The sequence below is a fragment of the Schistocerca gregaria genome, chromosome X (genome assembly GCF_023897955.1).
Source record: "Schistocerca gregaria isolate iqSchGreg1 chromosome X, iqSchGreg1.2, whole genome shotgun sequence".
In the NCBI taxonomy this organism is placed as follows: Eukaryota; Metazoa; Arthropoda; class Insecta; order Orthoptera; family Acrididae; genus Schistocerca; species Schistocerca gregaria.
In genome coordinates, this window is record NC_064931.1 from 244,106,179 (window position 1) to 244,120,579 (window position 14,401).

Consider the following 14,401-nt stretch of genomic DNA (forward strand, 5'->3'; position numbering starts at 1 on the left):
CATTTTCTACAGCTCTTGTGCAAACAAGAATGGTAATAGTTTCACCCCTGTCTACCTTTCGAAAAGGCATCTTCATTTGCTTGCATCTTCATTTATTCAACATGAGTCTGTCATTGTTACCACTAAGCCATTAGCAAAATTGTCAGAAAAACCAGGATAAAATTGTGGCCTTTAAATATTGCCATTGGTATAATGAAACTTCCTGCAGCGTTCGGGCAAGCAAGAATGGTAACAAATTCATCCCTCTCTGCACAGGTCTGCGAATAAACAGCTTTGCAGCTTTTCGCTGCAAATGTTTTCTTGTTTGGTATGTCATTCATTTGACGTCCTGATTCATCACAATTATAAATCAATTGTGAATACAAACAAAATTACGTTCTTCCATGGTTTTACCCAATAAAGTAAAATATTGCTCACCGTCATCTTTGCAGCAATATGAAGAGGTACCTTCAGTCTTTCTGAATTTGATTTCAGGATTGCGCCTACGAGAAGCAATAAGCCAATTAGTTCACTTGGCGGAATGCAGCAATAGCTTTGCGCATATCATCTTCAGTCCAACCATCTTTATCACTACCCATCTTCGAGAGAATAGTAAAAATAAATCAACAAAATGTGTTGTCCGTATTCAGCCTTAATTTAGTGTTCCTATTCACGCAAAAAGAAGTGTTTTTAGTCTGCAGAGGTTGGTAACACTGAAACCATTTTCCGTGAACAGGAGAACCACCATAATCTCATTTCAGATCTCCGATTTAAAATCTACCACAAACGAATACGTAATCAGAGTAACGGTAAACTAATTATACTAAAGTTAAAGAAGCAAGACATTAGAAATCAAAAGTTTCTGTTCCTGTTGCTTTCAACACCTGGTATTTGTTGTGAGAAATTCAGAATGCGACACTAGACTGGCACTATGTTAGACTGCTTTCTCATACAAGTATATACGATAATCTGAAGATGGCACCACCTTCTTATATGCAGTTCATTTCTACTGGAGAATCAATATTCGAAAATTGTCCCTCTTAACCTACCGCCCCGTTTCAGCTGAGATTACCCTATGGCAGCATTCTGACCATTTACATGTCTTCTTAGATTGTTCCCATTAAGTATCTGGGAGCCTGCGTACGGAGCTATTTAAAGTGGAGCTACCACATAAAACTAAACGCACGTATGGCGGATGTCAGGCTGAGATTAATTGGAAGAATTCTCAAGAAGAGTAGTTCATCCATGATGTAGATAGCTTAAAAGCCTTCGTTCGACCAATACTTGAATACTGCTCTTCAGACTAGGACCCGAACCAGATACGATTCACAGAGGAAACAGACGATCCAGATACGAGCAGCTTGTTTCGTCACGGGTTCCTTTAGTAAGCGCTAAAGCGTAAAATCTATGCTCAACCAACTCCATTAGCAGCCACTGCAAGAGAGGCGTTGTGCATCACGGTGTGGTTTATTGTTAAAAATCCGCAGAAGTTCCCAGAAGATTCAATTGCCATACTGCTTGCTCCTATGTGTATCTCGCGGAAGAACCAGGAACGTAAGATTAGAAAAATGCGAGCTCACACAGAAGCTTACCGACAATCGTTCTTCCCGCGGACAATTCAGGACTGGAACAGGGAAGGAGGTACGTGGCTGTGGTACACAAAGTACCCTCCGCCACACGCCATAAGATGGCTTGCGGAGTATAGATGTAGATGTAGATCGCATTCATTTACTTCGAAGTACCACACAAGTCTCATCGCTGACCTGTGGGCAAGAAGAGATGCCAACGATGCGAGTGACGTAAGACCTTTCTAACTCGAGATATGAATTACTCAGAGGACTCCCCTTCCATTACTGCTAATCGCTTTCAGTTTCACTAAGCCATCAGGAGTTAATAAACAAAGAAGTACATGGAACAGGTGTATGCGAATCTCAAAAGATTAATTCTATCAGTACCACTCTACTACATATTACAGAGACTGAAAGAGAAACAAAATATACTCTTATGAGGTAATTAGTGTCATGCACTGGCATGTAGATTAAAAATGCAGGGGCAAATTATTTTTGAGTCGTTTACTGGAAGGGCAGGCTTTAAAGTGTCTATAGCATCGTCATTATAGATGAAGAACTCGCCCATTAACAGAAAGTTATGGGCAGAAATCGGATGTCATCTTATCGAAGCTACAATCTCAGTATTCACCCAAAGCGATAACAGAAACTTCAAAAAGAAACCAAGATATCTAGAAATGGATTTGAAGCCAGATTCTCCGTAATACGTTACAAACTATTCAGCCACCTCACTTCATTTGGGCTTACGTGATTGAAGAGTGTAAAACTCTATACCAAATGTACATGTAAATATTCGTTAGGTGTGCTGCCATTACACTGTAATAATTGTGTGTGGCTCAGTGGTCGATTGCAAGTCTTTTGGTTGAGTGCCACTTCACTAACTACTGTGTCTCTAACCTAAACCAGTTATCCAACAGGAAAAAGGTGACCTACCGTTTAATGTGGAATCCGAACTACGCGTCGTTCCTCGTTCCTGTCGGTTCCTCACATCGTTGTGAAGTGAAAGATAGATTAAAGGCCGATTGAAAATTGTCGTAGTCCAATTGGGATTTGATTCTACGACCTATTGATTTCCAGGCACACACTTTACAGCCAGACCACCAGGCCCTGACTATCACATTGTGGGCTACTAATAGCATTTGACGAATGTCATGACCATGTGCCTGGAGCCTAAATATTATACATGTTGATTCTGTGATGATGTTGAAAACTTTCACGGATGATGGAGAAGGGTAAATACACTGGTCTGACGTAAGGGAACTTGATACAGAAGCGAACGAGTCGAAAATTACAAGCGAATGTCGTCCTCATACCTCTGACAGGGAAACGCATGTACCGTTACTGTTGTTGCTATAATAGTAGGGTACGCAATTTTCAGAGGTGATAGTATGGACAAGAACAAGAAAATATGTCCAGTCAGTGTTGTTGTCGTAGTCTTCATTTCGAAGATTGGTTTCATGCAGGTCTCCCCGCTATTCTTTCCTATGGAAGCCCCTTCATCTCAGAATAACGATTGCAACCCACGTCCTTTTGAATCTGTCTGCTTTCTGTATTCAACTCTTGGTCTTCCTCTACAATCCCCCCCCCCCCTCCAAACTCTCCTCCAATATTACAATGGTGATCTCTTGATCTCTCATGATGTGTCCTTCTGACTGTGAGGGTGCCTCCATCCCTCTCCCCCGCATTGGAGAGGACAGATCTGACAAATTCTTGGCAAAATAAAAAATTTCTGTTTATTGAGACTAATAATTAGCTTGGACGTTGGGCAGCCGCCTACCGTCTCACGCCTTCAGCGTGGAATCTCGACGCGTTACAGTTCTCATATTGATGGGTGCTGAACAAGGGACGCCTTCAGCGAACTTTGTTCAACCTTCTTGGCAAATGGAGTAGCATAAGAGAAGTCACGTGGTGCTTCAGTATGGTCACGTGAGAGACTGGGCGGAAGCGCAGCTATATTTTGCCCGTAGGTGCTTGTCCTGTTAACATGTTTATTTTCCGCTCCATTAGTTAAACTTCCATGAGATATACTTTGGGTTCCTTTGGTCATCTCTCTCCTTCTTTAGGCACCATTGTATATACTCTTTCGGGTATCAGAGTTTTGGCAGATAATCTCCTGTTGATCATTTGACCACCTAAATCCGGATGTCCGCTTTGTCATCTCTCGTGCCTACCTGTACACAACGATCATTCGTTTTGGTCAACCTATGCCACAAATTTATCTCCCCGATTCTGCTGTCATAGTCTATCTGTAAACTGAAGAGCGAGCGAGCGAATCCCCACTCTGACTACCCTGCTACGTCACAAGGCGCTTCTACAGGCTGTTTCACAACGTAGCGCTTTAAATCGGTGGCGAAGCCCTTTACAGATACGTTCCGGCTGCGTTTATATTTAGACAAATGCGTTAAGACTATAAGGAATACAAAAGACGATAGCTTCTTCCGAAACACAACATTATAGAGTAAATAATATTATGCCCTTAGGTTAGTTAGGTTTAAGTAGTTCTAAGTTCTAGGGGACCGATGACCATAGATGTTAAGTCCCATAGTGCTCAGAGCCAAATAATATTAACATAAGAACGGAAGTCAGAATTCTACTACAAACATAGAACCGAATGCCTGTTCATGTCAATTTATGTTCTTCTATTGCTACTTGTTAAACGAATCCCATATAGTGCAGTCAATCTGTATAATTTAAGGTTTGTCCCTTCTTTGTGTTTCTACTCAAAGATAGAAGTTTCCTTTGAAGGGCTGCATTGAAACTTAACATTTCTTGAAATACGAAGTGTGTTTAAGAAGTAACCAGAAATTTAGAACTTCATGTGTTGTATTACTTTTTTTGCCTGTCTTCGTAAACAAGTCTAAAAAGTATCTGTAGAATGTTATGCATGTTGGGTACTTACTTACTCTGTCGTCAGTTGTCAAAAAAGTTTCTGTGTTTTGGTAGCAGCAACGATTGTTGGTTTTGTATAAACATAGATTAGAGAATCTGTATTAAATTTTGTTATGAGAATGGAATAAAGTGTATTAAAGTTTTCTGTAAGTAATTCTGTTGTCAACCAAACTTTCATTAATGTAAAAGAATTTTCTGTCTAGCTCTCTTAATTTCCTCATTTGGATGAGGTACTTACATCTCCAGTCAATTGTATCCGTTCTCTCTACCAGAATCTTTCGTTTACTTACAGATCTTTTCCAGGTAAATCCCATTTCACGCTGTGTCTTCTGTGAAACATCTTTCTGCCAAGGAAAATTTATTTATTGTTTCACGGCAGAAAGCAATTTCCGTAATGTCGGCGCTAGTTTTTGGTTTATGTAAAAGTCCATCGTTTGTCGTATGACCGACTTTGTGAAACTGTCTATAACGACGGGTTTCCTCCCGAAATTATTAATTTTCTTTCATGGCGATTCCAGTAAACCATGCGGCTTATTTTCGCGTTTCTTCCTCATGTGTCCTATTGTGGCGAGGCTGACGTTTGCGTAAATTACAGCCGTTTGATTGGGACTGGTAAAATTAGCAAACAATTCTTTTTGTGTCGCCTCCTTACACACGCTGTTACAACATTAGAGACGACTGAACGCTCGTTACTCCGCAGATATCTCCTCTTCGTGTTCTGCACATTTTCTTGCAATGCAGATCGATTATCCATCACTTCCGGATACCTAAGTATATCAATGAGTATATATAGTTAACTGACCGACACTGGAAACTACGGTCCCCAAACAGAAACAGCATACATCGCTGCACGCCGATCTACACCGCTGGACAGGTAACGGGTAACTGATTTAGGGTGTCCCTATAGGCCAGTGACAGCGTTCTTCCGGGAAAGGCCACTTCCCCCACCAAAAGCGCTGCTCGCTCAATCCTCTTTGGTTGCACGATCTACCCATCCAATCTTCAGAATTTTTCTGCAGCATCACATTTCAAAAGCTTCTATTCTTTTCTTGTCTGAACAGTTTATTGTCAACGATTCACTTCCATACAATGTTACACTCCAGACAAATACCTTCAGAAAAGACTTCCTACAACTTAAATCTATATTCTGTGTTAACAAATATCTCTTCGTCAGAACTGCATTTCTTCCTATTTCCAGTTTACGTTTCACTTCCTCTCTGCTTCGGCGATCATTAGTTATTGTACTGCCCAAATAGCATAAACCATCTATCACTTTTAGTATCTCGTTTCCTAATCTAATTCCCTCAGCATCGCTTGATTTAATTCTACCACATTCATCTACTCCTGTTTTGCGTTTCTTGAAGTTCGTGTTGTATGCTTCTTTCAAGAGACTGTCCATTATATTCAACTGGTCTTCCAATTCCTTTGTTGTCTCTTACAGAATTACAAACCTCAAAGTTTTTATTTACTCTTCCTGAACTTTAATTCTGTCTCCAAATTTTTCTTTGGTTTCCTTTACTGTTTGCTCAGTGCACAGATTGAATATCATCGGGGATAGGCTACAACCTCTTCTCAATCCCTTCTCAACCACTGCTTCCCTTTCATGTCCACCGACTCTTATTACTGCCATTGGTTCCTGTGCAAGTTGTATATAACCTTTCACTCCCTGTATTTTACCACTGCCGCCTTCAGAATTTCAAAGCGTGTATTCCAGTCGACGTTTTCAAAAGCTTTCTACAACTCTAAAAAAGGTATAATTGAAGGTTTGCCTTTTCTTAACCTATCTTCTAAGGTAATTAGTAGGGTCAGTATTGCCTCACGTGTTCCTACATTTCTCCGGAATCCAAACTGATCTTCCCCGAGACCGGGTTCTAGCAGATTATCCATTCTGCTGTAAATAATTGGTGTTGATATTTTGCAACCATGGCTTATTAAACTGGTAGTTCGGTAATACACACACCTATCAGTACCTGTTTTCTTCGTAATTGGAATTATTACATTGTTCTTGAAGTCTGGTGGTATGCACCGTGTCTCACACATCTCGCACACCAAGTCCAATAATTTCGTTATGACTTGCTCTCCCGAGAATATCAAAAGTTCTGAGGGAATGTAATCTACTCCAGGGGCCTTGTTTCGACTTGGGTCTTTCAGAGCGCTATCAAATTCTCCTTACAGTGTAAAATCTCGTATCTCACTTCATTTATGTCCTCTTCGCTTTCTATGATACTGCGTTCAAGATTATTTCGCTCTATACACTGCTTCCACCTGTCAGATTTCCCTTTTATGCTTAGTACAGATTTTCCATCTGAGCTCTTGCTATCAATAGAGCTACTTTTCTTTTCGCCTAACGTCTCTTTCATTTTCTTGTAGGCGATATCTACCTTTTCCCTAGTTGTATATGGGATATAACGAGTATAAGTGCAGCTATTTCTGTTGGTGACTAAGGACGGTGTACTGAATAATCTTACATCAGTAGTTACGTCATTTGCAGAATAACTATTATAGCTTTTGGGAATAATAAGTTTTTAGGTCGGTTATTACCTCAAAATACATTTGGCAACAGCAAGCTATTAATGCTTATTTTCTCCTGGGGAATAGTTGAGGTGTTGTTGTCTGGCACGGGAATGGAAAACGGTTGGTCGTTACTGACGGGCGCTACGTAAAGAAAACATCAGGTAGTAAATTATGTGACGTGTTTGCGGGAATATTTTTAGACACAGAGAAAACATAGCCAACACACTGATGTGTGTACATATTAAGGTACCACTTATAAAAATACCTGTGCTTATACCAGTTACACCTTGTATGATTCCATATCCTTACATTTGTACTGTAGCCAGTCCTATTTAGCATTTTGCACTTCCTGTCAGTCTCATTTCTTAGACATTCGTAGCCCTTTCGCCTGATTCATTTTCTGCATTTTTAATTTTTTTTCCTTCCATCAATTAAATTCAGTATCTCCTGTGATATTTATAATTATTTCATCCTCTCCTGCCTTCACTATTCCATCTATCAAAGCTATCCTTTCATCTTCTGCTATATTCCTTTTTCCCGTATCAGTCAGTCGTTACTTTCCGTCTATCCAGGTTCCATATATTTAATTTCCTACCTGTTTGCAATATCTTCAGTTTTAATCTATAGTTGATAACCAACAAATTTTGGTCTGAGACGACATCTGCCGCTGGAAATGTCTTACAGTTTAAAACCTGGTTCCGACATCTCTGTCTTACCACTATATAATCAGTCTGAAACCTTCCAGTGTCTCCATGTCTCTTCCACATGTACAACATTCTTTCATAGTTGTTAAAGCAAGCATTAGCGATGATGAAATTATGCTCTGTGAAAAATTCTAACACTGTCTTCCTCTTTCATTCCTTTCCCTCATCCATATTAATCTACTATTTTTCCTTCACATGCTTTTCCAACTATCGAATTCCATTCCGCCATCACAATTAAATTTTCCTCTCCCTTAACACTCTGAATAATCTATTTTATCTCATGGTACATTTTTTCAATCTCTTCATCATCTGCGGAGCTAGTTGGCATATAAACGTGGTACATGTTGCCTTCCAGTCTATCTTGGCTACCATAATACGCTCACTATGCTGCTCATAACAATTTAGCCACGTACCTATTTTTTGTTCATTATTAGACCTGCTGCGGCATTACTCGTATTTGATTTTGTATTTATAACCCTATACTCACCTGACCAAAAGACTTGTTCATCCTGTCACCATACTTCACTAATCTGTACTATATCTAACTCCAATTTATCCACGTCCCTTTTTAAATTTTCTAGTCTACCTGCCCAAATAAGGGATCTACCATTCCACGCACGGACCAGTAGAGCTCGGTCTGGTTCTCCTGATGGTGACATCCTCCTAAGTAGTCTCCTTCCGGAGATCCGAATGGGGGACAAGTTTACCTCTGGAATACTTTACCCAAGAGGATGCCATAATCATTTAACGATACAGCAGAGCTGCGTGCCCTCGGGAAAGATAATGGCTGTAAATCTCCTCTGCTTTCAGCCGTTCGAAGTACTAGCACAGCAGGAACATGCTGGTTTCTTACAACACGACATCAGTCAATCATTCACACCGTTGCCCCTGCAACAACTGAAAAGGCTGTTGCCATTCTTAAGGAAGCACACGTTTGTACAGCCTCTCAAGCGATACCGCTCCGTTGTGGTTGCACCTACCTACTTGTGTCGCTGAGGCACGTAAACAAGCCACGCCACCACGGCAAGGTCCGTGGTTCGTGAGGGGAGATCCCGTAAAAATGAGGTCTAAAATGCGTTACTTTAAGAGTTATAGGCACTTGTTCAGTTGAACAGAAGTGTTTCACGTTATCGAAGGCGAAAGAATGGTCACTGCTATTAAGGCATGCATTTTAGAGCCCAAGTTTACTAGGAATTTTTTTCTTGTTTTGGTTCATAGTAACACCTCTGAAAGTTGCGTACCTTACAATCTTCGCGTCAACATGTATTCCACTGTCAGAGGTATTAGAACGATTTTCGCTTATAACTTTACACTCAGTCGTTTCCGGACCAGGGTCCCTTACCTCAAATTGGTAGTTTCCTTCTCCATCATCCCTGAAAGCTTGTAACATCGTCACGGAATGAGCACGTGTACCTAAACAAAGCATACAGGTAGATTAAATCGCTAATTGAGAGAACATATTATACAGGTGTACAGTTATCTCACACATCCAATAACTACATACAAAATTTATTAAACAATCTGTACCATGTGAAATAAAGTTATGTAACACGGACCGGTATCTCTGCCACAAAGAAGCAGTTTTACCTAAGGCGTTATTTAGGTACTTGTCTTGAGATACTTAGGGAAACGAAAGATACGTAATCTAAGTGGCTAGACAGAGGGTTGAACAGGTCTCCAAGTACGCATCCATTGTTAATTTATGAGCCATATCGTCTGTTATTCTATTTTTAGCAACAATTGTCAGTGACAGTCTAATGTATGAACAAATACTAATTAAATAGTTAGTAATTAGACACAAAAACCATTCACTTCATTATGACGTGCATTTCAGCCGTTACGGATTTCGGTCAAATTTTATAGTTAATTTCGTGATGCTATGTCATACATTACGTTACATGTGAGTCATTAAGGGCAGTGGATATTGGCACTCGAGTGGCAATAGCGTCTTATGGATATTGACACTCCGTACGCTTCTTCAGCCATGGAGGCGAGTTTATTGTATTTAATAATTCAGACACAGTCATAGGGAAACTAAACTGTTATGTGTTGTCAGAAACAGTTGTTGTTACATAGTCTACTTACGATGTGATGATTTTGAAAAAAAAAAGTCGTTTAAAAACGACAGTAATAAAATATGAAACAGTATATGTGATGTTTTGCTTTGTTTCTCTCAGTTAGTCTTAACAAAAAACATTTAAACGGCAACGGCACGAATTTAGAGGCTTTTTCGACATCTACCGATCATAACCAGGATGGTAGGGCATTTAAAACAGTGTACAATTTGTTTTCTTGTACTGATCACGAATTTACGGATTTCACACCATCGGTCTGCTGGTAATGACCTGAGGCAAGAGAATTACTATTACTGCAAGATTCTAGGTAAAGCTTACTCGATGGAAGCCTTTTCACCTCACTACCTGCGACTGATAAACATAAGAGAAATTGTACATAGAAGTAAGACGCACTAATGGTCACCCATATAAATCCACAACAACATACACGATATGTAAGACGATAATAGCAGATTCATTTAATTCAGTTTCTTGTTAGAACTACTGATCATCGTTTGGTTGTTCAGGATCACCCACAAAACTAACAATTATATTACGCACTCCATGATGCCAACATTAAAAACTAGATAACAGCAAATTGTTTCACGTTACCCCGCTGCTTCTAATAACCCCATTTTTGGTACTGATTTTTATATCGTACCCAGAGGAGTAAAAAAACTACTAAACGATTAGATCCTATTACAAAATCTTAGTATATGTGAATGATTTGAACACCTACACAAGTAATGTCATTGGTTGTATATGTAAACACGTGCAACTTTCACAGCAAATATGCAGAGGACATCTCGTGATTCTTTTACAGAATGAGGCAATGCTCAAACACTTAACAACACGTTTAATATGTAGAAATGTACTAGGCCATGCTTACAATCGCCTATCATAGCATTACGGTGTTGCCTCCGTCCTCGTATCTTTTGTCATAAAACATGTGGAAACTTTCCGCACTTTTTGGGACAAAAAAACCGATACAGATACTTCGAAGAACGCTAAAATGGCGTCGATTGAACCACAATTCATGAAACAGAGGAAAATTTACTTTTGTGCAGAAATGTTAGCTTGTCATCTTTTGACCCTATGGTACCACCAAATAATTGTCGATTTGGGCCTCTTATCTCATGTTTGCTACGACCTTTCATGTACAAACATGCACACATGTTAAGTTTGAACACGTCAACACTCATTAACAGATACAGGATTTTTTTTTTGTATTTATGATGATGTCGGTCGGTTATGACGTATGATGGGGCGGTGTATTACCCTATCGAAGGTTAATCATATGACAGAAGAATTGCTAAAAAGTCACTTGAAACTTAATAACACGCATTATTTTGGATTGAAGCGGAGACCACCCTCGCATCGACAAATCCGCCCTTGCTCACTCTTAGAGCAGTCCCGAATAAAATATTTCATTCAGCACAAGTGGAGTGTTCACGACCATGGCTACCTGTGCTATACGGGCAAGAAGAAGCAGACAGAAGAAGTTCCAGGTGGGTTCTGGAAGAAGGTATACATCGCCCTGCACGCCGATGTAGCACTTCCCTCCGACAGAGCCAGTAGCCACTCGCTTTCAAACAAAAAGAGTCATCTGTAATTCAAAGAGCAGTTTGACAAAGGTTCTTTTGTTGTACACGCAGTGACATAGCGGGAAGCATCAACATTCTGAGAGATATTGAAGACTGTCGCAACTCTGTTTCCAGCGTGGTTGCCACACCCAATTTACGAGTGGTTACGTGTGTATTATAGCTGGCGTTCGATCGGTCTTTTGCTAAAAATTTGAAAGGAGTAATTATTTCCAACTGTTAAAAAAAGGATACCTACGTTTATGAAGATACATAACTTACTTGTCCTTTACATCCCAAACGATCTAATTTTACCGTGATCCAAAATATTTAAAGAAAATAAAAGGTGTTGTAAACTCAATATTACAACTGTTCTATCAGCACTTTTAGTTAGTTTAAACTTCGTTAAGACAAGCAGAAACGGGATGTACAGAATGAAATTGTAAAAGTTTGAAAATGAGAAACAGGTTTATCAATCCTAAAACGCTATAAGTTCGAAAACTAAAAGTAAAAAAAAGGTCTACGTGTGTAAAACAGACAGATTAACAATGAAATAATCGTAATGTATATATGTCTACTTACGTATACATACACACATGCTTTCTGTATACACGAAGAACTAAGATTTACTTTATAAAAGAAGCCTCTTGCCCTTCCCATGGCTGTGATAGCTATCTACATTTATTTAACGTTTACAGCAGTTTTAATCGACTGTGATAAAAAAACAAAAAAAAAACATTTTGTACTTTGTGCAACCAGCTGAAGTCCCAGAATCTGCATGTTGTGCGTTTATGGTCTTAGAGCCCAAAATTGAGTAACCCTGGAAAAGAATAGAAAAGATAACTCTTTTTTTTCATTCCAATAAGGTCTCAAATTTTCAGACTAGTCCAGGTGTAGCATCTATGCGGCCTCTACAAATGGCAGTTCAGTATAATATCACATATTTCCTGAAACAGCATCGTTTATGAAGTAGCGTCGTAAACAGTATCTCATAACAACTATAAATAATAAGTTCTATGCAAACGCATAGATTGCAGCACAGACGAATGCAACGGTTTAAAGTGTCAGGGCAGTACTGCATAAATACAGATCCGGAAGATATAAGCCCTACCTCAACCGCAAGTACAGAAATGACGAATGGTTTCAAATGCCCATGTCATTAAAACTGTACAAACAGGGGAGGGGGGGGGGGGGGGGAGGTTGAGAGGAGGAAGTAGGCAGAGCCAAGTGAACTCTCTGATTAAAATCCGTAGACCTTAAATTGAATCACCCAGCTCAAATTACAGTACGATGGTGATAAAAGACAAAATCAGAAGTAAATGCACAAATTTAGGACAACTGTAAAGGAAAGCGTGCAACTATGTTTTTTTTTAAAAAAAAAGAAGATATACTAAATTCTTCTGTGAAACGCAGCACTTTCAAACAAACCCATAAAAACTTAAATGCTGTAGCAGAGCAAGAACGGTAGCACAATATTATCAACTGAAGCTTTAGACTGCCACAAAGAATTCTGAAAATTTTATGAAGTAAGGCACAGTGGGTACACACGAAAATGCACATTAAATTAAGCTTACGTAAATAATACATCAGCGTCCAAACACAGAGGAACAGATACGCGCTCCTACGAAGTACTTCCAAACAGATTATTTGCTTAACTACTGTAATATCATCTTAAACCTTGGAAGACAAACAGCCAACAAAGTGTTCAGGTCAGTAGTAAACAGTTCCGAATAACATAAATGCTTTTCCGAACAAGATAACACGTTTGGGCAAATTATCACGATGCGCAGTTAAGTCACCAACTGACAGGCTAAGAAAAGGGGGATATTCCTCAAAGCATTCTGGATGCACACATGCTCTGACGTCATCACAAGAACGGGTCAGATTTGTGACTGGTTCGAGTTAATTGCGTCAGGAAAGAAGTTGGTTTATATATCTACACAAGGCTCCAACAATTTTTGAGTGCTACATCCAAGTTGCCACCAAACATGTCGCTTATGTGCTTATTGAACGATATGGCTGTATCCGGCAAAGCATACTTAAAGTTTGGACACTCAGGAGCAGTGCCATACTATACGCTTTTGTAGCGGATGTTTCCTCAAAATGGGAGAAAAAATGCACATGCAGTTTTCGCCACGCATCTAGCGAGCACTTGACATGAAATTTTTTGTGTAGCACAGCCTCGGTCAGCTGTCTTTGCTTAGCTAATAACAACACATGTCTTAAAGCCCTGACTCACAAGTTATGTGAGCTTTGAAATGACGTTATAGGTCCCACTGAATTCTAGATTCGCAGCATGGAACAGCATTAAACATCTACCGATACTAAATGTACACTCCTGGAAATTGAAATAAGAACACCGTGAATTCATTGTCCCAGGAAGGGGAAACTTTATTGACACATTCCTGGGGTCAGATACATCACATGATCACACTGACAGAACCACAGGCACATAGACACAGGCAACAGAGCATGCACAATGTCGGCACTAGTACAGTGTATATCCACCTTTCGCAGCAATGCAGGCTGCTATTCTCCCATGGAGACGATCGTAGAGATGCTGGATGTAGTCCTGTGGAACGGCTTGCCATGCCATTTCCACCTGGCGCCTCAGTTGGACTAGCGTTCGTGCTGGACGTGCAGACCGCGTGAGACGACGCTTCATCCAGTCCCAAACATGCTCAATGGGGGACAGATCCGGAGATCTTGCTGGCCAGGGTAGTTGACTTACACCTTCTAGAGCACGTTGGGTGGCACGGGATACATGCGGACGTGCATTGTCCTGTTGGAACAGCAAGTTCCCTTGCCAGTCTAGGAATGGTAGAACGATGGCTTCGATGACGGTTTGGATGTACCGTGCACTATTCAGTGTCCCCTCGACGATCACCAGAGGTGTACGGCCAGTGTAGGAGATCGTTCCCCACACCATGATGCCGGGTGTTGGCCCTGTGTGCCTCGGTCGTATGCAGTCCTGATTGTGGCGCTCACCTGCACGGCGCCAAGCACGCATACGACCATCATTGGCACCAAGGCAGAAGCGACTCTCATCGCTGAAGACGACACGTCTCCATTCGTCCCTCCATTCACGCCTGTCGCGACACCACTGGAGGCGG